Below are 27,522 nucleotides of genomic sequence, written 5' to 3' on the forward strand. Positions count from 1 at the left end.
TTAACTTTACAGAAACATACAGTCACTGATGTTGTCATCAGTGATGTCATCAGTGATGTCATCAGTGATGTCATCAGTGATGTCATCAGTGATGTCACTGACCATGTCATGAATGGTGTAATATGTGACATCATCAGCAGTGGATTGCGGGTGCGCGATATATAGTTAGTGCAACTAACTATATATGGAATTTCAATGGTTTTGTGTGAGTAAAATAAGGTTTTGTAAATGCGAATTCCTAACTATATATGGTCTATAACCTATGGTTTTTTCAGTGAATTTTCAAGGTTTTGTAAATGCTAATTCCTAACTATATATGGTCTATAACCTAAGGTTTTTTCAGTGAATTTTCAAGGTTTTGTAAATGCTAATTCCTAACTATATATGGTCTATAACCTATGGTTTTTTCAGTGAATATATATATACATACATACATATATAAACATATATCATCTGTATATCTATATAAATACAAACATAAATGCATGCATACATATACTTATATGCATACAGATGCATGTTATTTACATGAAAGTTGAAAAAACACTAATAAAAGCAAAGCTAAAAAGCCACCTCATTACAAACAGAATGGCTTTAACTTAAACGAGGGCGAGATCTATTGCATTTTCAATGCTTGTTTACTTTGGTTCCATCAAGAAGGCATTCAGATGTGTCACACATTTGCCATAAATTCTGAATGTTAGCACTCTAGTTGCACATTAGATCACTGTAGTAAAGCTACTGCTCACCAGGGACGTCTGCTGCTGGTATTCAAAGTGTATGTTTCAGTCTGCATGTCAGAATTTTTTTAATGAAATAGAAGAGGATTTGAGAAGTCACTCAAAATGATCCCTAATTTTTCTTTCTGAAGCACTAATCATACTTTCTATGGCAAAATTAACCCCCTCATGTTGTTCCTTTTTAAATTGAGTGTTTTCAGACTTACCACTTCATTCCAATCAAGATGGCTTCTGGTGTGCCATACTTTTGTCATAAGTAAGACTGTTAGCGCTCTAGTTGTTCTTTAGAACACTCTGGGACATTCTGTCATTGGGCTATACTTGGGGTACATCTGGGTGATATTTGGGCTACATTTAGGCTCTTTTGTCTCTGGTGGCCATCTTGGGAGACTGTATGTCAGAATTTTTAAATGAAATTGAAGAGGGTTTGAGAAGTCACTCAAAATGTGCCCTAATTTTTCTTTCTGCAGCACTAATCATAATTCATATGGCAAAATATACCCCCTCATTTTGTTCCTTTTTAAATTAAATGTTTTAAGAGTTACCACTTTATTCCAATCAAGATGGCTTCAGGTGTGCCATACCTTTGTAATAAGTAGGACTGTTAGCGCTCTAGTTGTTCTTTAGAACACTCTGGGACATTCTGTCATTGGGCTATACTTGGGCTACATCTGGGTGATATTTGGGCTACATTTGGGCTCTTTTGTCTCTGGTGGCCATTTTGGGAGGCTGCATGTCAGAATTTTTTAATGAAATAGAAGAGGATTTGAAAAGTCACTCAAAATGTGCACTAATTTTTTTTCTGCAGCACTAATAATACCTTCTATTGCATAATATACCCCCTCATTTTGTTCCTTTTTAAATTAAATGTTTTAAGAGTTACCACTTTATTCCCATCACGAGGGCTCCAGGTGTGCTATACCTTTGTAATACGTAGGACTGTTAGCGCTCTAGTTGTTCTTTAGAACACTTTAGGAGGCTGCAGTAGAGCACAAAGGAATCAACTGACAGTCTCTGTCCTTGTTGGATGTACATGTTTTACTGAGAATGTCAGACTTCATTTTCACATGACTGAGAAAGATAATGTGAATTTACAGAAAATATGCTTTCAGTTTAGCTTATAGATCCCCTTCCAAACCACTGTGGGAAAATCATGAGATATTAGTTTTCTTTCAAACAATATTCATGATATCACAGCAGAAGGCTTTTTCACATGGTAAAATCACCTTAGAACCCACCACAATTCCTAAAACGAGTATGGTACCATCAACAAATGATTTATAATGTAACTAAAGTCCTAAAACCCTCTATTAACTACAATGCTTTTTAATGAGGTGCTATCATGTATATTGGTCCCAAGATGGCTGCCAACACTTCTTGGATGAAGTGCTGACAGCCAATCAGATCAGATGTGTGGTTAGGCTCCGCCCAGATATATATATTTTTGTTAACCTAAATTACTCAAAATCCACTGGAGCACATATATTGAGACCTAGCAAAGGCACATCAGGCTAACAGTCCCTACAATTTTGCCAAGTTTCGTGCAAATCCATTCAGCCGTTCGAGCTAAAAGTGAGGCCAACCGCCCTATGGAAATTAACATGGGAAAACGCGTTTTGGGACCCCCCTTTTTTCTCGGCCCCCCCCCTTGATGAAACCCCCCCAAATTGTCAGGGGCTGCTCAGAAACAAAATGTTCCATTTTCCTGAAAATTTCAGCCAATTCCGTCCACAAACGCCAAAGTTATTAGACATAGAATTTTCAAAAATCCCATAGAGAAAAAATCCTAACTATATATACCTACTGGCGACCGCCAGTAGGTAATATATATCCAACAAAAGTTTTGCCCGAAGTGAGAAGGCCCACACTGCCAGCATAGCACCTTTCACAGCGGAGACTGCAGCCTCGAAACACCTCTTCTCTATGCCAAAAGCCTAACATGTTTCGGAATTGCTTCCTTGTTCACAGGCCACGCATGCAGTAAGACAAACGGCAACTGATGAATAACAACTGCTTTTATTTGACTTGGCAGCCCTGAATTACCTGCCAGCGCGCCAAGGGTGTGAGAAATCAAAGGCAGCGCACTCGAGTTTGACGCTTTTCACCTACAAAGGACTTATTAGGTGGTAAGGCTGACGACGACACCCACTTGGGAATTTCAAAGTATGAACTGCAAATACCATCGCCCACTGGGGCTTTAAGGACACACCCACCTGGCTTCTTAAGTCAAATAAAAGCAGTTGTTATTCGTCAGCTGCCGTTTGTCTTACTGCATGCGTGGCCTGTGAACAAGGAAGCAATTCCGAAACATGTTAGGCTTTTGGCATAGAGAAGAGGTGTTTCGAGGCTGCAGTCTCCGCTGTGAAAGGTGCTATGCTGGCAGTGTGGGCCTTCTCACTTCGGGCAAAACTTTTGTTGGATATGTAGCGGCCATGCCTGGGTCGCGAGAAGGAACCGCCGCCCATGTGTGGTCTTGTGGTGTCATTCGGCACGTAATTCAGGGCTGCCAGCGCGCCAAGGGTGTGAGAAATCAAAGGCAGCGCCCTCGAGTTTGCCGCTTTTCACCTACAAAGGACTTATTAGGTGGTAAGGCTGACGACGACACCCACTTGGGAATTTCAAAGTATGAACTGCAAATACCATCGCCCACTGGGGCTTTAAGGACACACCCACCTGGCTTCTTAAGTCAAATAAAAGCAGTTGTTATTCGTCAGTTGCCGTTTGTCTTACTGCATGCGTGGCCTGTGAACAAGGAAGCAATTCCGAAACATGTTAGGCTTTTGGCATAGAGAAGCGGTGTTTCGAGGCTGCAGTCTCCGCTGTGAAAGGTGCTATGCTGGCAGTGTGGGCCTTCTCACTTCGGGCAAAACTTTTGTTGGATATATATATATATATATATATATATATATATATTCACTGAAAAAACCATAGGTTTCACACCAGTTATAGTTACCTGGAAATTTTACTGACATAAAACCATTGAAATTCCCATGTTATAGTTGGTTAACTGGCTTATTAAGTGTATCATAGTGAATACATATATTAGCGAGTATTGTTTCAATATTTAAATGTTTGTATCAGTGTTTCACTTTGTATTTAAGTGAGTGCATGGGTTGGTGAGTAGCTACATGTGTGTTTCTATGGCTTATTAGATGTTTTTTTTAGTATCAGTATAAATGTCTGTATGATTTGGTGGGGGTGTTACTTAGCAGACTGATGCATCAATGACTGACTCACTGTTTGTATGTGTTTTGAAGACAGCATATGTGCCAGACTGTATGGGTGAGTGAGTGTGTATATGTATGTGTTAGTAAGTGAATGACTGTCTCACTACTGTCTTTATCAGTAACTACATATGTTTGAATCTAGTATATGTGAGTATTGGTGTATATAAGTGAGTATATGTGAGAGTGAGAGATTGAAAGAGTTCTTGTTTTAATAAGTATGTGTTTCTATAAGTGATTGTTTAAGAGAGTAAGTATGTGTAAGTTTCTTTAGAAGTAAGGTAGTAGTGCATGTATAGCTGTATATGCAAATAAATGGATGTTCAATAGTTTATTTGCATGTGTGAGTATGTGTGTGAGCAACTTTTGGAAGACTATCGGTGTGTTAACGGATGTATAGGTGTCTTACTACATATGATGAGTGACTATATAGAAGTGTTGGTGAATGAGTGGATGTGTATATAAATGGTGGAATTACTGAATTGGTTGTTGTAACTGGTATAGGTATGTCCACTTTTTTTAAAATGTTAGTTTTTATTTTTCAATATGTGTTTCAAGGGTTACTTTACAGTGAAAGGAGGTCAGTCTCTCTGTCACAAGGATGGTGTCATCAGTGATATCATGAGTGATGTCACTGACCATGTCATGAGTGATGTAATATGTGATGTCATCAGCAGTGCATTACACGCGCAAGTTATAGTGAGTCCAACTAACTATAACGTGGGAATTTCAATGGTTTTATGTCAGTAAAATTTCCAGGTAACTATAACTGGTGTGAAACCTATGGTTTTTTCAGTGAATTTGATAGGTTTTTTAAATGCTAATTCCTAACTATAACTGGTGTGAAACCTTTGGTTTTTTCTGTGAATTTCATAGGTTTTTTAACTGCTAATTCTTAACTTTTTAAAAATACCATTCATTTGCACCCAAAATCGTTTTTTGAATAACATTTTAGAAACACAACACAGGACCTATGTACAACCACTCAATATCACTTTTGAAACCTCACTGTTTCCCAAAATACAAATCCACTATCTTGCAAATGTTCATAATAAGTATTATCAAAAAGCAAAAAACAAATCAACAGCCAACAAACTCAGGGCCTTATTTATGAAGGCCTTGCGCCACAAGAGCGTCACTTATTTCCCATGTTTGAAGTGATGCACCGGCTGCACAAGGCAATCATAAATAAGGGCCAAATTCAAATACCATTCATTTGCACCCAAAATCGTTTTTTGAATAACATTTTAGAAACACAACACAGGACCTATGTACAACCACTCAATATCACTTTTGAAACCTCACTGTTTCCCAAAATACAAATCCACTATCTTGCAAATGTTCATAATAAGTATTATCAAAAAGCAAAAAACAAATCAACAGCCAACAAACTCAGGGCCTTATTTATGAAGGCCTTGCGCCACAAAAGCGTTACTTATTTCGCATGTTTAAAGTGATGCACCGGCTGCACAAGGCAATCATAAATAAGGGCCAAATGAAAATACCATTCATTTACACCCAAAATCGTTTTTTGAATAACATTTTAGAAAAACAACACAGAACCTATGTACAAGCATTCAATTACACTACTGAAACTTAACTATCTGCTTCCAAATACTCTCCATAGAGCAAACAAGTCTCTATCTAAATTAAATAAATCATTACTTACCTTTACAAATGCTTTGGGAGATTGAAAACAGTGTCAGACACACACACCAATTTTTCTTTAGCAGAGCAAAAGGTGTGCACTCAATACACTAAAACCAAGACTGGCATAGAAAATCTCTAACTTTACACACATACGCCTTATTTCAACCAATCAAAAGTCTTCCCTCACTATTTTCAAACCAACACCCTTCCCCCTCTCAGACCTTTCTATCTGTTACCATAGCAACTCCCTCCTAACTGAACTCTCAGGTTCAAAAGTTTATTCTACAATGTTGCAAATTAAGTCAGCAAGGATGTTTGACCTCTCAATACACCAGCTTATCCAGGGCATTATTGCTTTTAGTGACTTTTTCTTAACCATTCAAATTGCTTCTTACACACAACACAACCATGCACCCTAACTTTCTGTTTTCAACTAACTGAATCCACCAATCATTGCTTGTGATTCAACAGCAGGGAAACTCCACAATTATTTTTTTGTAAACTCCTACTGTTCCAACTGCTATTTCATTCCCACACTTCATCTGACTGCACCAGAACCTTCTCACATCATGTATTTTGTATGGATTATTGGACATAGCTACATCCACTGGGCTCAAAGGTATGCAGCAAGCAGAAATTATCACAACCTTGATTTATCAAATGTGGAAATCAAGTGTATTGGCCAGAGAGGATTGAGATGTCATCAATTGATACCATTGGTGAAAACCTTTTTGCATCTGCCAAACCCTGACCTCTTAATAGTGCACTGTGGTGGAAATGATTTGGGCACTATGACTGGGGTTGGTCTGGAAATGCTTTCAAAGGACACCTTTGATCAATTGATGACACTTTTTCCACAAACTGCCTTGGTATATTTCAATATATGCCAAAGACAGAAATGGAACTGGTCCAACCAATTTTGTCTACAATTTGAGAAAGCACGGAAACATGTGAATAAATCTGTTTCTGCTTACATGAGAGACTGTGGAATGGGTTCAATATACAATAATAACTTGCGTTACAACATGCAAGACATCTACAGAGGAGATGGTGTGCACTTCTCAGATGAGGGGAATAGAATTTTCCTCCTGAATTTAAGACTGTGCATTGGAACCTACTTGTAGGTACCTAAATCGGCCACAGAACCCAAAAGCTCTTTTCAGAGCTACCCTACCTCTGATCATTCAAAACGTTTATCTTTTTCTAACTTTTTTCACTATTTTTCACCAAAGTACGCTCCCCGGTACGCTCCCCGGTGCGCGTACCGGGCGCTCCCCCCGCGAAAAATTCAAAACAATTTTTGTTTTTAACCTTTATGAGCCTCCTAAGCCCCCCTCAGAAAACCTAGGGGGTCAGGGGCTGTCTACCGTGCCCCCTTCTACCCATTCCCAATGTTGTTTGTCCTCCATCTTGTGTCTCGATTGTACCGAAACACAAAATGGAGGACTCCCGTAACGCTGCCGGTGCGCGTACCGGGGCGCGCACCGGTAAGCGCTCCCAAAAAAAAGGTGGGAAAGTAATTTACAGAAAAACCACAGGAGACACTTACACCAAATATAGAATAGGCCCTACTACATAGCAGTCCCTACCATTTACCCAAATTTGATGGAATTCCATTGAGACAATTATGCTGTAGGCCTGACTAAATGTCCTGAGGTAAATTACATGACAAAAACACATATGAAGTGTTAGAATTGACAACCAATTAAAATGTTACTTTCATTATTTACTATTATTTCATGACATTTGATTGGTTATGTACCTGAATATATATAAAGAAAGAGAGAGAAACACAGCCATTTTGACTACTACTTCCTGAAGTACATTTCAAGAGCATTTTCACTGACAACTTAAACTTCTTTTCGAAAGGTAAGATGTTATTTTAAAAACTGAAGTATGTTGTGCACTTTAAATTAATTTGGAAAACATTTTCTGATAGTTATATACTATCCCTCTGTAATAGTTATAGAATAAGATAGACTTCTCTGTTATAGTTATGGATGGAGTTAGGCTTGTCTTGTCTAATTATGAATTTACTTAAGCTTTATCACATACACTTTTTTATATTTCTACTTCCAGTCTGATACCATACACTGCCCAAAGATAAAATCACTATTAAAAAAACCAAAGTACCTGCCTGAACTTAAACCCAACAGTGCCCTATCTCTACTGATATATTTTTTAATGCAAATTACAGCACAAAAATGGAAGGAGAGCAAAAAAATTCCAACAAAATTGTTCTGGAGAGCAACAATAATAAAGTTATTGAACCCAATGACTCTTAATTCATGGATGAATCACGGGACTATGAACTACTTCAATGTGTACAATCAGTAGATTTCCTGATTCAAAATGAGGACATTTCTGATAATCAAATATTAGAAATTCTGTTAAATTTGGAAAAGGAGTCTGAAAAATAAATTTATATTTAATAATTCAAAAAATGTTTGAGACATTATTCATTTTTATATGTATTTCTTAAACTAGTACCAAATTGATTATAATGTAAAGTCAGACTTAAAATATACTGTGCAACTTTTTTGTGTTACATAATAAGTTTGCTCATAGTTACTTCCTTTCTCCCACTGTATTATCTCAATCAATCAATCAATCAGTGACACTTATAAAGCGCGCTACATACCCGTAGGGTCTCAAGGCGCTGGGGAGGGGGGGTGCCGCTACTGCTCGAACAGCCAGGTCTTCAGCTTCTTCCTGAAGGAGAGGTGGTCTTGGGTTAGGCGCAGGTCGGACGGGAGGGAGTTCCAGGTCTTGGCGGCCAGGTAGGAGAAGGACCTTCCTCCTGTAGTCGCTCTTCGGATGCGGGGGACGGCGGCGAGGGCGTGGTTGGCTGATCGGAGGTGGCGTTTGGGAGCGTAGAAGTTGACTCGGCTGTTGAGGTAGCTCGGGCCTTGGTCGTGTAGGGCTTTGTGTGCGTGGGTGAGGAGGCGGAAGGTGATTCTCTTGTTGATGGGGAGCCAGTGAAGGTCTCTCAGATGTCCGGAGATGTGGCTGGATCGTGGGATGTCGAGGATGAGTCTGGCTGAGGCGTTTTGGATCCGCTGGAGTCTCTTCTGGAGCTTGGCGGTGGTCCCGGCGTAGAGGGCGTTGCCGTAGTCCAGTCGGCTGGTGACGAGGGCCTGGGTGACGGTCTTCCTGGTCTCTGAGGGGATCCACCAGAAGATCTTCCGTAGCATGCGTAGGATGTTGAAGCACGCCGAGGAGACGCTGTTGACTTGCCTGGTCATGGAGAGGGAGGAGTCCAGGATGAAGCCCAGGTTTCGTGCATGGTCTGTCGGTTTGGGTGCGGTGCCCAGGGCGGGAGGCCACCAGGAGTCGTCCCAGGCGGAGGGTGAAGAGCCCAGGATGAGGACCTCCGTCATCTCCAATGTGTATTTAACATCTCTTTATCATCTCCTGCCTCCATATTGTTTCTGCTTTCCTGACAGACTACGCTATGAATTCCATATACCACTATAACTTCTGTAACAACATGCAAGATATCTATAAAGAAGACGGTGTATATTAAATTATAGACTCTGCATTGGTACCTACATGTTGGTACTTAAATTAAAAAAAAACAACATAAAGAACAATTAATAAACATACAATATTTGAAAAGTCTATCATTCTTTTTTCCCCATAGTACGCTCACCGGTCCGCTTCCCGGTGCGCGTACCAGGCACTCCACCGCAAAAAATTGAAAAAAAAATCTTTTTTTGGCCCCGCGGGGCCCTTTTAAAGCCCCCACATCAAACCTAGGGGGTCAGGGAGGGTCTACTCTGCCCCCTTATGGTCATTTCCCCCTTTGTTTTGGCCACCACTCATGTCTCGATCCTACAGAGACACAAGATGGCGGCCGCTCCGGACTGTTTAGAATGTTTACAGACACCCGAGAGCCAATCAGCTTTCCGTGCGCAAGTCGCGTGGCGTGCCCGGTGCGCTCCCCGGTGCGCATACCGGGGCGCGCTTACAGATATATATATTTTTTGTACCTAAATTACTCAAAATCCACTGGAGCACATATCTTGAGACATAGCAAAGGCACATCGGGCTACCAGTCCCTACAATTTTGCCAAGTTTGGTGGAAATCCATTAAGCCGTTCGGGCTAAAAGTGAGGTCGACCGCCCTATGGAAATTAAAATGGGGAAAACGCGTTTTGGGACCCCCCTTTTATCTCGGCCCCCGCTTGACGAATCCCCCCCAAACTTTCAGGGAAGGATTGGAGCTCGAAGAGGCCATTTTGAGGAAATTTTCAGGCAGATTCATCAACCGGTGCCAAAGTTATTCCAAATAGAATTTTGAGATTTAACATTGAAAAAAATCCTAACTATAACTACCTACTGGCAACCGCCAGTAGGTAATATATATATATATATATATATATATATATATATATATATATATATATATATATATATATATATATATATCGAGAGAGAGACAGATATAGAGACTCTCTTTCTCCCTGTAAAAGATATATATATATGTATCTATATACATATATGCATATATATATAAATATATATACAAAAGTTGTCTACAAAGAGAAAGATATATATATCTATATACATATATTACCTACTGGCGCTCGCCAGTAGGTATATATAGTTAGGATTTTTTCTCTATGGAACTTTTGAAAATTCTATGTCTAATAACTTTGGCGTTTGTGGACGAAATCGGCTGAAATTTTCAGGAAAATGGCACATTTTGTTTCTGATCAGCCCCTGAAAATTTGGGGGGGGGGTTTCGTCAAGGGGGGGCCGAGAAAAAAGGGGGGTCCCAAAACGCGTTTTTCCCATTCATTTTTCCATAGGGCGTTTGGCCTCACTTTTAGCTCGAACGGCTGAATGGATTTACACGAAACTTGGCAAAATTGTAGGGACTGTTAGCCCGATGTGCCTTTGCTGGGTCTCAATATATGTGCTCCAGTGGATTTTGAGAAATTAACGTTTAAAAAAACAGATATATCTGTGACAGCGTCCTGGATAGCGAACCAGTTCGCGTACTTTTCGCGTAACGGAGCTTTGCGAAGCGAAGCTGATTGGCTCTCCGGTGTCTGTCAACATTCTAAACAGTCCGTAGCGGCCGCCATCTTGTCTCTCGGTAGGATCGAGAGACAAGAGGAGGCCAAAACGAAGGGGCAAATGCCCATAAGGGGGCATAGTAGATCCTCCTTGACCCCCTAGGTTTGATGTGGAGGCTTTAAAAGGGCCCCGCCGTGCAAAAAAAAAAAAAAAAAATGTTTTTTTCGTGGGGTGCGCCCGGTACGCGTACCGGAAAGCGGTCTGGGGAGCATACTATAAGGAAACAAGAATGATTGACTTTTAACTTATTGTATGTTTATTGATTGTTCGTTTTTTTAAAATTTTTATTTACGTAGCAACATGTAGGTACCAATGCAGAGTGTAAAAATAAATAAACGCCGTCTCCTTTGTAGATATCTTGCAAGTTGTTTCAGAAGTTATTGTGGTATATGGAATTCATACCATAGTCTGTCTGGAAAGCCGAAACAATATGGAGGCAGGAGATGATAAAGAGATGTTAAATACACATTGGAGATAATATAGTTGGAGAAAGGAAGTAACTATGAGGAAATTTACTACGTAACATAAACAAGTTTTACAGTATACTATATGTCTGACTTTACATTATAATCAATTTGGTACTAGTTTATGAATTACATATAAAAAAGATTAAAGACTCGAACAATTTTGGATTATTAAATATAAATTTATTCTTCTGATTTTTCTGTTTCTTTTTCAATATTTAATAGACTGTCTAATATTTGACTGTCCGAAATGTCCTCTTGTTGAGTGAACATAACTTCCCACATTTTATCGTCCTCATAATGAAGTAACAAATCCACAGATTCTACACATTGTAGAAGTTCTTGGTCTCGTGATTCGTCCATGAATTTCAAGTCAATGCGTTCAATGATTTTCTCATTGTTCATCTCTAGGGCAATTTTCAAAGGAAACGTTCTGTTCTCCTTCCTTTTTTGTGCTGAAATTTGCATAAAAAATAAATATATCAGTAGAGATAAGGAAAATAATTATGCATTTCGGAAAAAGTTTGTTGACGTCACTTCGGCACGCAACGTAAGCGCCCTCGGAAGCGCCTACGTTCGCGCCGCGTTTGTGCGTTTGCGCCCCGGAAGCGCCTACGTTCGCGCCGCGTAAACGCACCCGGAATAGCTCCTGAGCGTGCAGCGTAAGCGCGTCGGGTCATGTGACCTTAAAATAACACTTTTCATTGGTTGCTAACAGTTTTTTTTTACAAAGAATGAAATCCCCACCCATTTCCTTCACTTCTTCTTTCACTTTTGTGACTGAAAGACCTGCCTTTTTGCTCCAGGATATTTCTTGGTTTTTCAATGGCTGCCAGACAATCCAGCAGTGAGGATGACTCCAATGAATTCATCAATGAACAGCCTCCTCAACGAAAAGTTAAGGAGCATTTCATTTGGAAATTTTTTATAATCCCACCTGGACTTAAAAAAGGTTAATGCTCCCAAAGTACAGTGCAGGATCTGCAAAGAAGAGCTGTCTTGAGGTAATCCTTTGAAAAAGTACTCTTTTGGGAACTTTACAATGATCCGGCATGTGGAGAGGAAGCACCCCCAGAATTTTGCCAGGGAAAGTGTCAGGGCTCTGGCACAAGAGGTTCCCAAAGATGGGGCCTTTACATCAACCGGAGGAGCAACTTCTTCTGGGAGGGAGCAATCACAGGAGCAGGTGCCAAACATTCAACCTGCATTTAACCATGGGGTCGTCAGATGCAGATACTGCAATCAACTCCTCACCTATGGGGAGCAAAGTGTCCAGCTCATGGTTCGAGCATTGGAGAACCATCGCTGCCCTTCCCACCCCTAATTTGTTTGTTTTTTTTGCTCCTGTTGAGCAGTTTCCATTCCCTGTTTTTGTTCCAGTTTTGAAAAAGAAGAAAACCAAAAGTTCTTTTCAGAACTACCTCCAATTCTCATCAAAGAGCTATATTCTTAAAAAAATGAAAAAGAGTAAGTGAAAAAGAGTGCATTGATAATTGAAAGGAGAATGAGTAAGAAAGAACAGAAAGGTATGAGAGGAGAAAGTAATTACTTGCAACATGATTCGTCATACATTAAATATGACACATCTGGAATGTCGTAAGGAGTGCGCACAGAAAAGTGATGCATCGCACCAGCGGTGTAAAAAAATGCACCTCGTTGCGCTATATTTAAAAAGTGACGCATCTAGATAGATGGGTCACTTTTTAAAACCCTGCGCCACATTATACCTGCGTCAGGGATAATGTATGCAAGGGGGGCGTAAAAGAAGAATACATTTTACAGCTTTTGATATTTGCTATTAAAAAACCATTGAAATTCACTGAAAAAACCATAGGTTATAGACCATATATAGTTAGGGATTAGCATTTACAAAACCTTGAAAATTCACTGAAAAAACCATTGGTTATATACCATATATAGTTAGGGATTAGCATTTACAAAACCTTATTTTACTCGCACAAAACCATAGAAATTCGAATATATAGTTAGTTGCAATAACTATATATCGCGCACCCGCAACCCACTGCTGATGATGTCACATATTACATCATTCATGACATGGTCAGTGACATCACTGATGACATCACTGATGACATCATCCAGTGACTGTAAGTTTCTGTAAAGTTAAAATATGTCTTAAGAATTGATGAATGAGTGGATGTATAAGTGTCTGGATGAAGGATTTAGTAGGTGCATGACTGACTGTATGAGAGAGTGATTAAATGTGTCTCACTGAGTGCATTGGTTAGTGACTAAACTGTCTGAATGTGTGCATCAGTATGTCTGTTGTTGTGTAAGATGCTACATGTGTTAATCAGTACCTATATGAGTAACTATATGGGTTATTGATTGGTTGCCCAAGTATTTGTATGGGAGAACAAGTGTGTGTGTGTGGGTGTCTGGGAGGTGTGTGACTATGCATAGATGTGTGAGCAGTTGATTCACTAGATGTATGGGTTTAAAAAACTGCATGTGGAAACAGCTGTATGGGTGGTTGACTGTGTGCATGAGTGTATTGGTGAGTGAATGGATATCTCAGTGCTATATTTCAAAGTAAGTACATATGTAAAACACAGTACATGTGAGAGTTGACATATATAAATTTCTGTGTATAAGAGCTAGTGAATGTGTGAGTGGCTGCATGGATCATTGAGAACTTGTATCAGTGATTGTATAAGAGAGTAAATATGTGTTAGAATATGTTTCAATAGGTAAGGTGTGTATAACTGTATAGTTGAGGAAATGGAGGTGTGATTGATTCGTTGCATGACTGACAAGGTGTGTGAGTAACTCCATGGATGACTGACAATCTGTGAGTGTCTGTTTACTCTGAGTGTATCTAAGGTTATATTAAAGTCTGAAGAGGTTGATCGTATTATCACATGAATGATGTCATCAGTGATGTCGTCAGTGATGTCATTTCAGTTGTCTTCAATGATGTAATCAGTGATGTCATTTAAGATGTCATCAGTGATGTCATCAGTGATGTCACTGACCATGTCATGAATGATGTAATATGTGACATCATCAGCAGTGGATTGCGGGTGCGCGATATATAGTTATTGCAACTAACTATATATTCGAATTTCTATGGTTTTGTGCGAGTAAAATAAGGTTTTGTAAATGCTAATCCCTAACTATATATGGTCTATAACCAATGGTTTTTTCAGTGAATTTTCAAGGTTTTGTAAATGCTAATCCCTAACTATATATGGTCTATAACCTATGGTTTTTTCAGTGAATACATGTATATAGATCCATATTTAAACATATATGTAGAGATAAAATCATATCTATATATATATATATATTCAGAAATACAAAGGATGCCGCACTCCAGGGATTGGTTTCAGAGTTGCTTTATGTTCACCATGACTGGTGGTAGTGAAAATAACGCAACTCTGTAATCCTATCTCTGGAGTGCGGCATCCTTTGTGTTTCTGAATTTAAAAATCGGGTAAGGATTGCTGCCTGCACCAGGTAATGAGTGTGCAGACATTGGGAATCGATTGGTTATATATATATCCAAAACACACTTTCACCAGAATTGCCGAACTCAGGGCGGGTGCTGTGTCTGTGCAACAAATCAAAAAAGGGGGGTCGGAGCACTCACAGGCTTATATTTAAAAGCTTTAATGGAATCTCCCCTGCATATGCGTTTCGGTGTCTTGCCTTCGTCTGTGCTGGGTTTGAGAGTCCTTCTCTCACTGTGTTTCATTGGTTGAAACACGGAGGTCTCAAATTTCATTGGTTGTTGGAGAACCAACCAAATGAGCTGAACCGATCTTGTGCATTGCTCTTGATTTCAGTTTTGACGTGCTTCAGTGGCAAAATATATCTCCTGAAGAGAATTCAAAACAGTCAATAGTTCTTATCCATGCTGAAATAGCTGCCACATCGCCACAGTGTTCTGGTACGGCGCACATAGGCACAACCATTGCAGAAAACCTTTGCCACACTGCTGGATGAATTCTCATGTAAATGCACATAGGCGTCATGCATATGTATTGGCGTCCTTAGGTTTGTATAACCTACGATGTTCAATGACCGCTGGGGAAGTCGGTCAGTGGGGGTTCAGGCTTTCCAATTAGGTATCCAAAACACACTTTCACCTGAATTGCCGAACTCATGAATGATCTAATATGTGTCGTCATCAGCCGTGCATTGCGAAGTCGCGATTTATAGGTAGCTCAACTAAGTATAACGCCCACATTTCTCTGGCTTTGCATGAGTGAAATGTCCAACTAACTATAACGTCCATGAAACCTGTGGTGTTTTCAGTGAATTTCCATGGTTTTTTAAATGCTAATTTCTAACTATAACTTCTCTGAAACCTATGTTTTTTTCAGTGAATTTCAAAGGTGTTTGAAATGTTAACTTCTAACTATAACGTCCCTGAAACCTAAGGTTTTTTCAGTGAATTTCTAAGGTTTTTTTAAATGCAAATTTTTAACTGTGTCTACAGATGTCGGACATGTGCAGAAAGAGGAAGAAGGGCACAGAAAGAAGCAAGAGAAGTGCAGAAAGAGGGAAGAGAGGTTAAGAAATCCAAAGAAAGGTGCAGAAAGAAGCAAGTAATATGCAGAAAGAGGCAACAGAAGTCCAGAAAGACTATGAAAAATGCAAGTGCAGAAATAAGCAAGAGATATGCAGAAAGAACCAACATAGGTGCTTAAAGAGGACTTGTTGCAAAGTCATCCTGTGCCCCCAAAATTTTGCTATTGGTAATTGACTCTGACTAACCAAGCCTAGAGCCAGTGCTATGCTAAAAGACAGTTAGAATACAGTGAAAACTCCTACATACACTAGGGATCACTGTGCGTTGGGGTACCCCTGTGATTGGCATGCTCTCCTCTGTAAGGCCCTAGTAGATAATAGGGTGGGGAGATTAAAACTACCTCTAAGTCAGAGGTGCAGAAAGATGCTTATTTAAGTAGTAATCATGTTTGTGGAGTGGTAGTGAAAGGGTGCTGGGCCTCCAACCAGCGCTCAGGAAATTCGCTGCGTTGGACTTACAGGAGGTACCAGGAGGGCTTCTGGCCCCCAAAGCCCCTCAGGAGTAAAGTGGACTTCACCCCCCCTCTCATAGTCTGCCATGGGGTGCATTTGCAGAGTGGTGGAGAAAGGGGGCATGGCCTCCGAATACGTCTTAGCAATCCCACTGTGTGAGACTTACTGGAGGTGCCAAAAGGGGTAGTTGGCCCCCAAGGACATCCTTGTGGGCCAACTACCCCTCCTATTACCTCCACTAAGTACCACACAGCAGGATTGTTAAGCTCTCATAAATAGCCACGCCACCTCTGCCCAGCACTCTGCAAAAACGCTCCATGGCATGCTCCCCTTCACTGCTGGGGTCCTTAGGGGCCAACTAGCCTACCACTTACCTCCAGTAAGCCACACACAGTGGGAATGCCGAGAGGTGGACAGAAGCCATGTCCACTTTCTCCACCATTCGACAGAAGCACCTCCTCTCACGCTCTTTGTTGGGGGAGGAAGTCCTCTTGCCTCTTGAGGGTCCCTGCAGGCCAACTAGCCCACCAAGTACCTCCAGTAAGCCCCACACAGCTGGATTGCTGAGTGGTCCCAGGCCTTGCCCCCTTTTCACACCACTCTGCAAACGCTCAGCCTGGCGCACTGCTGCTTGAGCGATGAAGTCGTCCTCAGGACACAAGAGAACCCCTCCAACAGTGTGCTAAGAGGGATGTTTGCAGAGTAGAGTAAAAAGGAGTGTGGCCTCAGACCACCTCTTTGCAATCCAGCTGTGTGGGGCTTACTGTAGGTACCTGGTGGGCTAGTTGGCCCCCAGGGACCCTAAGTATTCAAGGGGACTTAATTGCCCAACTTAAAACACACCAAGGAGCGTGTTTGCAGAGTGGTGCATGGAAGGGATAGGGCCTCTGGCGAGATGTTGGCTTTTCGTTGTTTTGAATATTTGTAAAAGAGCGTGTAGTATTCTTGCATCTTGTTTATATGTTATACATGCTTTCTCCACTACCAGTCCAGCTTGTAGAATGTTGCAGCTATGATGCGCAAGAGAATGTTGGGATTCTGTGGGCTGAGGTCTTCAGTTGACATTGGGCTGAGCATCATGCTGGATGCTCCTGGTGGGGTTATACCATCTTATCTACATATCTTCAAATAAACATCTTTACATCATCTTTGTGTGGGACCTGATTACTACAGAGCGGCTATATGCCCCCCTTCTTTTAGTATTTTTTGGGGCACTAGGGACCTCATCCCCCAGGGTCTGAGCATTTAAAAGAAATGGGAAAGGGGCCACATGGCTTCCCTTTCCGGGCTGCTATTGGCCCTGGGACCCCATCCCCCAGGGCCTGGCCAGCATGTGTTATAAAAGTTATTAGGAGGGAGGCCACGTGGCCCCCCTCCTGAGGCCTATAATGGCCTTGGAGACCTAATCCCCCGGGGCTGGCATTTCTGTTTAAAGAAAACGATACATTTCATTACAGGGGAGGTGGGCCTTGTGGCCCCTCTCCCGGGCCACTTCTGGCCCCGGGGACCCATCCTCCAGGGCCTGGCCTCATCGTTGAGGACCTTTTTGGGAGCCCCAATGCCCCCATGGTCCCGCGGGCTCCCTGCGTCCTTCGGGAGCCGGGATTGCTTTTACAGAAGGGGAGCTGCTGACATGCAGCTCCCCTTGGAGAAAAGCAATCTGCTTTGGTTTTTGGACGTGAGAGCAGGTTTCCTGCGTTCGCATCCAAAATAGCAAACAGCAATGTCCTGGGGTGGCACCCCGGGACATTACAGGAGCCGGCCCTGAGGGGGTATCAGTCCTCAGAGCGGTCAAGGGCTCCAGGAGGGGGCTGCGCAGCCCCCCTGCCTTCATTTCCATAGCCTTGGGGAGGTGCTGGTCCACGGGCATCCGTAATGGACCTCCATATTACTATATTCAATGATCCGGGGGCGGTAGTTGTCCCCGGGGCAGTGTGTGGGGATCGAGCCCCCCTAAACTAATTATTTTCAAAGCCCTGTGGAGGTGGCGGTTCCCGGGGCTCAGGAGCCAGTGAGGACCCACCCTAATTTCAAGAACGTCCCGGGAGGTGGAGGTCCCGCAACTCCTCCTCAGTGCTCAGATATCGATATTTTTCTTTTTTGAATTTGTCAGCAACTACTGAACGGATTTACAGCATTTAAACAAAAGAGTGCTTTCTGGACCAAAAGCTACATTTTTGCCAAATTCGGTATAGCAGTTCAGCAGTTCAGGTTGTAGCCGTGTCTAAAGTTCCTATGGAAATTAACATTGGAAAAACGCGTTTTGGGACCCCCCTTTTTTCCCGGCCGCCCTGCTCGAGAGGAGCTGACCATAGGGGGCCATTCGTTCTGAAAAGTTTGTGAAGATTCGTCAACAGGCGCCAAAGTTACCGGCAAATCAAAAAACGCTATTGCAATGGAAAATACATTCTAACTATAGCTACCTACTGGTGACAGCCAGTAGGTAATATATTTACAGAGAGATTTCTCAGTGCTGAAAATATAAGACTGTGAAAGAACTATATTGAGTCTCTTTGAAGTTACTTGAAAGGCAGTAAAGTGTGGTACTGCTGAAAAGAAAAAAATAAATTCCTGCTAGATAGAGATATGTGACGTTCGTGTAGTGGCAGTTTTGACGCCATAAAGTGATACAGAGGGCATGCTGGAAAAAACAGATCTTTATTATGTGGATAACTAAGTGGATTAGTAAAGCCACACATTAAAAACACTTTGAAACAGATGAAATGTATGTGAGAGAGGGGCTGTGGTGAGATGAGGGGCACGTTTGCAAGAATGGTAGTAAGGGAATCAAATGTAAAGCACAAGTTCACCTTTAGGCATCTTGACGATAAATAACAGATATTTATTGAAAGTCATTGGAGGGTGCCAAAATGATTGTCACACTGGCTTCCACCAGGGCTAAAGGCAGCGATGATGGGTATGTGGCAAGGTAAAGTTATGCTGTGTCTTTTTTCTCTCTTTCTTAGTCTTTTTGGAGATTATACAGTTTTCGCAGAGGAAAGGTAAGGTGACTTTGTCATTACTGACTGTTAAACACTTCACTCTAGCACACACCCACCTTCACTTTGAAACCAACAACCAATTTGCCTTCTACGTAGGATAGTGTATTTAAAAGGGTAGTTTTAGGCACTGGCAGAGATGGTGTATCATTGGATGAATGCTGCCCTGGCCATATATCTGGTTCTGGAGTCCAGCTCTCGGGCAGGATCAGAGACTGAAACAGCCGATGCTGAGACAGCATCTGAGGGAGAGGACAATGGAGCAGAATCTGGGAGTGATTTTTCAGTCAGCGCATTTCCATCCGATGACTCATCTTCCAGCGATTCTAAAGGAGATTATGTCAGTTTTGCTGTCCCTTTGCCAGCACATTCTGTGCAGGGGGACACCAGTAGCAGGTTAGAGCAACCCAGACAGCGGGTACGTGCGGCTGCAAGCATAGACGGAGCGCTGTCTTGGCAGCCTCCCAATTTAGTTCAGCTCCAAATTCTACCTTACACTGGTGACGCTGGATGTAAAGTTGACACAGCAAATCTTTTGCCAATTGACTGCATCCCTCTCTTTTAGGATGTTGACTTCCTTGATGAAATTGTGCAGCAAACAAATTTGCGTGCCAAACAATCTTTGAGGGAGCATAGAGGAACTCTTAGGCCTCATTCTAGGGTACATAAGTGGACTCCCACTTCTTTAGGGGAGTTGAACATAATTTTTGGGCCTCACGCTTAAAATGGGGGTAGTGCCTAAACCAACCTTGCTATCCTACTGGTCTTCTAGCATGGTTTGAATAATCACCATCTTCGCAACATGCATGAGCAGAGATCGTATTTTGCTATTGCTACGCATGCTGCATTTCAATGACAATGTTGTTCAAAATTCGGCCTGTTGGGGAGCATTTGTCTGCCAGGTTTCCAGAGGTTTATACTCCTGGAAAGAATATATCCATTGATGAGTACTTGATCTTGTATAAAGGGTGGCTGCTGTTTAGGCAGTACATTCCGAGCAAATGTGCTCACTATGGCATCATGCTGTACATGCTGTGGAAGAGCTTGACAGGCTATATGTACAGCTTGAGAGTCTATACAGGGAAGGACACAACTCTAAACTCTGTAGATTGTCCTCCCATGCTAGGGGTCACAGGAAAGATCATAAGGGAGCTTGTCCAGTCACAAAGGTTGTATCTTTTATGTGGACAATTTCTATAGAGGATTAGAGCTGTTCAGTGAGCTCTACAAAGCTGGCGCCATGGCTTGGGGTACAATTTGTTGTCACTGCAAATGATTCCCACAGAAGCTTGTTTGCAAGAAGCTCCAGAAATCCCAGAGCACTGCGTTGCATTCCAACAAACTGCTCGCAGTCATGTTCTCAGATAGGCGTGACGTGTACTTGCTCACTAGCACTTCCCCTGTCATGGTTTAGGGTCAGATGTCCGAAATTCACAGGCCCACCTGTATACTTGATTACAACAAGTACATGGGCAGAGTGGACAAGAACAACCAGGTTGTTCAGCCATACAATACGAGTCGTAAAATTTGCACTTGGTATATGAAACTGTTTACTCACCTGATCCTGATGGCAACATACAATGCATGTGTTGTTTATCGTCAGACCACCACAAAAAGACTCATGTCTTTCCATGGCTTTCAGTTATCTGTGATTGAAAGTATCACTGCTACAGCAGTAGCGGCCTACCCTTCATGAGTTCTGGAGGACGTGGCAAGGCTGCAGAAGCGACACTTTGCTGATAAAATTCCTGCAACACCCAAAAAGAAGCGTGCTCGATGCAGGGAAAGAGGCAGAAGACTCGTGTTTACTGTCCCCAGTGCCCAAGTAAGCCTGCCTTCAGTCTTCCTACTTGCTTTATGTTGTATCATACTAAAGCAAAATACTAGGAAATTGACTGAGGTGGAGCTGCTAATGGGTAAACTTTTCAATTGGTGTGAATGGATACCTACTGTCTGTGGGCCACTCCTTCACTACGCAAGCAGCTGCAGAATATTTGTTCCTCTACTTCAGGAAATCATGGACTTCTCAACACCTTTATCTGCTTTCAGAACATGGTAGTTGTTCTGTTCACCAATTGACAAGTGCATTATAATCCCCACGCTGCACAAACTGGTTAAAATATAAACCGCCAGTCTCCTCAAATTTTTAAAATGATGGATGTTTAGTGATCTCATTGCAGGTATAATCAATTGTACTATTACATGATCAAACTAATATGATGATTTTGTCTTTTGTGAACTTTCAAATAATATGCAGAAATAAGACAACTTTAAAATATGCGTACAATTATCAGTATTGAATGTATGAACATTTAGATAATTGCTTTTAAGAAAAAAAAATGATAATAATTGAATAGATAGTTTTGTAATGAGTAAAAAAAAGTGATTATCTACTTTTATCAACATAACAAATTGAAGAAAATAAAAGAAATATATCCAATATCAGGTTGTTATGTGCTCTACATATGAATTGTCATATTTATGATTATTTGTTGTTGATATGCCTGTAAATTATTAAATACACCTTGCCTAGGTGTTTCTTTTCCCTTACATACTGGTGGACAGAACATACGCCACGTTGTCACGGAGTACCCGTGTTTCACATTCAACCCTTCCTCATAGTTTATGATGGTCTCTTTAGAAAGCTTTTGAAAATGTCCAGCATTTTTACCTTAGTTTCAAAGGTAGATGTGCTTGCTCATCTCAAGGAATGACATACTTAGGAACCCCCAAACGTGCATCCATAAACTGGAAGGAGTTGGATTTAGCACAGTGAGAGCATTGATAGCATGTGACAGAAATGTTTTCTCAAGCTTCAAGTAGCTAGAGATGGAAGACATTAGTATGGGGTCTCTTGACAATTAAAAAGGATTAGTCAGGACTCTGATGAGGACAGACACACAAACGGGTTAGAGCAGCTTATGGTAGGTGCACTTTCCAAGGAATATTGCAAAGGTAGAAGGCAGATAGTGAAGGTAATATAGATACATGTCATGACTTCATATTCACCCATGGATTCAAATCCATTGTTGCCATTCTTGCACTGAATTTACTATAGTACTTATGGGTAAAAGCTGCTTGCCATGTTCATCCTCCGTGAGAACTTAGTAGATGTTCAATTTACTGTATGATAAGTGCATTACAGTCACTGCACATGACAGTGGATTTGACATATGCTATGTTGTAACAGACTACCTGTGTTTAACATTCAATCGTTCTTTATAGTTTATGATGTTATTTTTAGAAAGCTTTTGAAAATTTCCAGCATGTTTGCCTTAGTTTTAAAGGTAATTATGCTTGCTCAGCTTGAGGAATGGCTTTGCGGCATACTTGGGCACCACCAACTTGCATCCACAAACTGGAAGGACTTGGATTTAGCACAGTGAGTGCGCTAAAGGGGCATGAAAGACATGTCTTCCTGAGCCTCAACTGGATGTCTTGGGAGCCATTAGAAAAGGTTCACTCGGCATGCATTCAGTAGTGTTCAGTAAGAAGGAAGGTTGAGACTTGATAAGTGGTAAAGTGTAGTCAAACTCATTATGTCTTGTGGCATATGAATGTGTTGAGCCCTTGCATGGCGGCGGTATGTTTCTGCTAGTGCAAGTGATCTTTTTGTTTAGGCCTTTCACTGGTGGTATGGAAGTCATGTGCGTGGTGCATGAATGGCATGTGAATGAACCACGCTGGGTGGTAGGAAATTTATGTCAGCTCGATGATCCCACAACTTTCCCACACAAAAATGTGTGGAAAAAGCTATTTTCTTTCAGCAAAATTTGAGGTTTGCAGGGGATTCTGGGTATGAAAATGTTGGGAGAGCCACACAAGCCATACCTGCCTGGAATACCCCATATGTCTAGTTTTCAGAAATGTGTGGATTTGGTAGATATCCCTGTATATATTGCCACCGAGCATGGGGCCAAAAACACAGGTGACCCCCCTTGCAAAACCAGGTTGTTTTGTGATAGGCAATTTTGATGTCTCCTCAGTACGTTTTGGGCCCTTGCCTGTCGTGGGTACTTGGGCCACCCACATGAGTGAGGTACCATTTTATCAGGAGACCAGGGGAAACGCTGGGTAGTAGGAAATTAGTGTCAGTCTAGTGAAAGCACAACTTTCCCACACAGAAATGTGTGGAAAAAGTGATTTTTTTCAGCTTAATTTGAGGTTTGCAGGTGATTCTAGGTAAGAAAACATTGTGGGATATACGCAAGACATACCTCCCTGGAATTCCCCAGGTGTCTAGTTTTCATAAATGAGTGGGTTTGGTAGGTTTTCCTGGATGGCCGCTGACCCCGGACCAAAAACTCATGTGACCCCCCTTGCAAAACCAGATAGTTTTGTGATAGGTATTTTGATGTTGCCACAATATATTTTAGTCCTTGCCTGTCGCGGGTACTTGACCCACCCACGTGTGTGATGTACAATTTTTATCAGGATACCTGGGGGAATGCTGGGTGGTAAGAAGTTTGTGGATCCATGCAGATTCCTGAACTTTAACACACAGAAATGTGAGAAAATGTGTTTTTTTTCAGCTAAATTTGGGGTTTGCAGGGGATTCTTGGTGGAAAAACATTGGGGGTCCACACAAGCCATACCTCCCTGGACTCTACCCAGTGTCTAGTTTTCAGAAATGTATGAGTTTGGAAGATTTCCCAAGATGGCCACCGAGCTTAGGGCCAAAAACTCATGGGACCCCCCTTGCAAAAATAGTTTTTTTTATGATAGGAAAGGTTGGTCTCCTCAATACGTTTTGGGCCCTTGCCTGTTGCGGGTACTTAATCCATCCACAAAGTGATGTACCATTTTTCTCTGAAGACTTTGGAGAATGCGGGGTGGGTGGAATTTTGTGGATCCAAGCAGATTACAGAACTTTCCACCACAGAAATGTGAGGAAAATGTGTTTGTTTCACAAGGTTTGAGGTTTGCATGGGATTCTGGGTAAGAGAACCTGGTGAGAGTCAGACAAGTCACCCCATCCTAGATTGCCCTGGTTGTTTAGTTTTCAAAAATGTATAGGTTTGCTAGGTTTCCCTAGGTGCTTGCAGACCTAGGGATACAAATCTACAGGTAGGCACTTTGCAAAAAAAGGGCCAGTTTCCACTGTGAAAATGTGATGTGTCCATGTTGCGTTTTTGGCCGTTTCCTGTTGCGGGCCCTAGTCCTACCCACACAAGTGAGGTACCATTATTCTCGAAGACTTTGGGGAATGCAACATGGGTGGAATTTTGTGGATCCACGCAGATTCCAGAACTTTCCACCACAGAAATATGAGGGAAATGTTTATTTGTTGACACATTTTGAGGTTTGCAAGGGATTCTGGGTAAAGAACCTGGTGAGAGCCAGACAAGTCATCTCATCGTGGATTCCCCTGGGTATCTAGTTTTAAAAAATGTATAAGTTTGCTCGGTTTCCCCAGGTGCCGGCAGAGCTAAGATTCAAAATCGACAGCTGGGCACTTTGCAAAAAAAGGGTCAGTTTTCACTGTAAAAATGTGATGTGTCCATGTTGCGTTTTCGGCTGTTTCCTGACACGGGCACTAGGCCTACCCACACAAGTGAGGTACCATTTTCCTCGGAAGACTTTGAGAATTGCGGGGTGGGTGGAATGTTTCGGATCCATGCAGATTCCAGAACTTTCCACAACAGAAATTTTAGGAAAATGTGTTTTTTTTACAGTTTGAGGATTGCAAGGGATTCTGGGTAACAGAACCTGGTGGGAGCCAGACGAGTCACCCCATCCTGGATTTCCCTGGGTGTCTAGTTTAAAAAAATGTATAGATTAGTTAGGTTTCCCTAGGTGCAGGCAGAGCTAGGGCTCAAAATATACAGCTAGGCACTTTGCAATAAAAGGGTCTGTTTCATTGTCAAAATGTGGTGTGTCCACATTGTGTTTTGGTCCGTTTCCTGTCGCAGGCACTACATCAACCCACACAAGTGAGGTACCATTTTTATTGGGAGACTTAGGGAAACACAACATTGTAGACCAATTGTTATTGCCTATTGACTTTCAAAGCATTTCTGCCTTCCAAGTGTAAGACAACGTGTCAAAAAGAAGTCACTTTGAAAAATGACCTCTAATTCACATGCTGGTATGGGTACCCACAATTTTGGAGATGTGCAAATAGCTACTGTTTCTTAACTCTATATTATGTTCTGATTTCAGAAATACATTGGTGACTTTCCTACCATTTTTTCCCTGATTATATTTTCCCAAATGAATTGCTATATGCCCGGTACACAATATAAAACCATTGCAAGACGCTGCCCAGTTATTGGCTCTAGGTTCCTCAAGTTCTAAGTGAACCTATAAGTCCTATATATCCCCATAACCAGCGGATGTAACATCATATTGATTTGAAACATCTGTCATACTTAGTAGAAGTTACAGGTGAAAAAACTTTGTTTTTTTTAACTCATTTTCAATTTTTTCTATTTTCAACTGTTAGTTTCTATACGAAAACCTTGAAGGATCTACACAAATGACCCCTTGCTGAATTCAAAATGGTGTCCAATTTTCAAAAATGTATTGCTGTCCAGAATATATCATTGCTTTCATACCCATTCTTACCATTAACTGGAAGGAGGTTGAAAGCACAAAAAATATCAAAAATAGTCTATGTCCCAGAAAAATGCCAAAACTGTGTAAAACATTTTGGTTTTCTGACAAGAGTCTGCTTGTCCCTGAAAGCTAGGAATATGGAAACTTTCAGCACCACAACCCCTTTGTTTATACCATTTGCAGGGAAAAAACCGACTCTTTCATCTGTAGCCCTTTTTTCGCATTTTAAAAAATAAATACAAATAATTGGTGTGGATACCTTATGTGGTCAAAAAGTTACAGGGGCCTAAGCGCAAAGTACCCCAAATAGGCAAAAGAGGGCTCAGCACAGGGGGGGGGGAGGCCCAGCAGTTAAGGGGTTATTTTCCCGATGTCAAAAAAACTAAATTGTATGTGTCCTTGTGTAATGTAAACCACTCCATTAACTTTGGGGCAAGTCGGTGCTACATAAAACTGCAAACAACCTAACAATTAGGTGTTTTGCACACTTCGTTCTTTGGGCTAGCATTAGGCTACATTTGGGTGCTATTTGTGCTCTTTTTTCTATGGTGGCCATCGTGGGATACTTAATTGTAAATAAGCTCCCTAATTTCATGTTGCAAACCAGATGCAAAGAAACTGCCTGAAGCTGAACTCGGAAAAAGCGAGGTGCCGCTCTTCAGAAATGAGACCACCTTATGGGATGCATCATGGTGGCCCTCGGACTCCAATTCAGAAGGCAAGATATGCGGAAGTAATTTTCGACACCAAATAAATGTTCTCAGAACAATTTTAACCCTGTTACGTCATTAGGATTTTTATGCTGAAGGTCCTCAAAAAAAATCTCCTGTTTATTCCTTTTGACCTACAAAAAACTGTGATGATGGCTCTCATCTTTTTGAAGATGGATTAATGCAATGCTCTTTATTTATGTACTCATAATAAACACCTGATAAAGAAACTGCAGTCTTTGTAGAATGCACGGTTTGCACTGGCTCCCGGTGAGAACAATTATTATTTTCAAAGCACTGTGCGTAATCCAATAGGCCCTTTATCGGGCCAGTCCTACCTACTTTCAGGGACCTTAGATGAAGTTCAGCACGAATGGTCACTGTCCCGGGGATAAATAAAACAAAATGGGATGGAAGAATGTTTTCCACCTGTGGAGGAAAATTCTGGGATTCTTTGCCTCTCATGTTATGCTCTCAACCCACCATGCAGCACTTTAGGAAGCAGTTGAAGGCTTGGCTTTTTATCCAGCCGGTAAGTTAAGTTGCTTCCAGAGTTGAGTAACTGAGTAACTGAGTAATTTTTATTATGCATGAATAATTAAAACCGTTGCATACATTAAATATTCTATAAAATCAATATCCATTATTGTAAACATTTGACCAGTTAATAAAATAATTCACTGTTGCAATAGAAAAATTAAGCAACTTTAAAATTATCCAGTCTGTATCTTACATAAATCTGTACAAAATGTAATTAATATTCTTGTCAGGATAAAAGTCTGTCTCCTAAAGGTTATATTATTGAGCAGTTCTCCCACAGAGTCTATTGCTAACAATTTGTATATGCAGTATGTTAATGTCTTACTCCATGGAGTTCCCTTACCACTCTGATTATTCGAGGCAACAAAAGCAGCATCAAAGTGTCACAGCTGGAGTGGTCCAAATGCTGTGCTTAACTTATTAAGGTTAGCTTTCCTCGACTGACTAGTTTAGTTCCGAGGACCATCATGTAGGACTAGGCCGAGGTTAGTACAGATAGGTTTTTCAGTCTCTGTTCGGTGAGATCAAGGAATTTTGTAAGG

Source organism: Lissotriton vulgaris, chromosome 8, assembly GCF_964263255.1.
Source record: "Lissotriton vulgaris chromosome 8, aLisVul1.2, whole genome shotgun sequence".
NCBI classification, from domain to species: Eukaryota; Metazoa; Chordata; class Amphibia; order Caudata; family Salamandridae; genus Lissotriton; species Lissotriton vulgaris.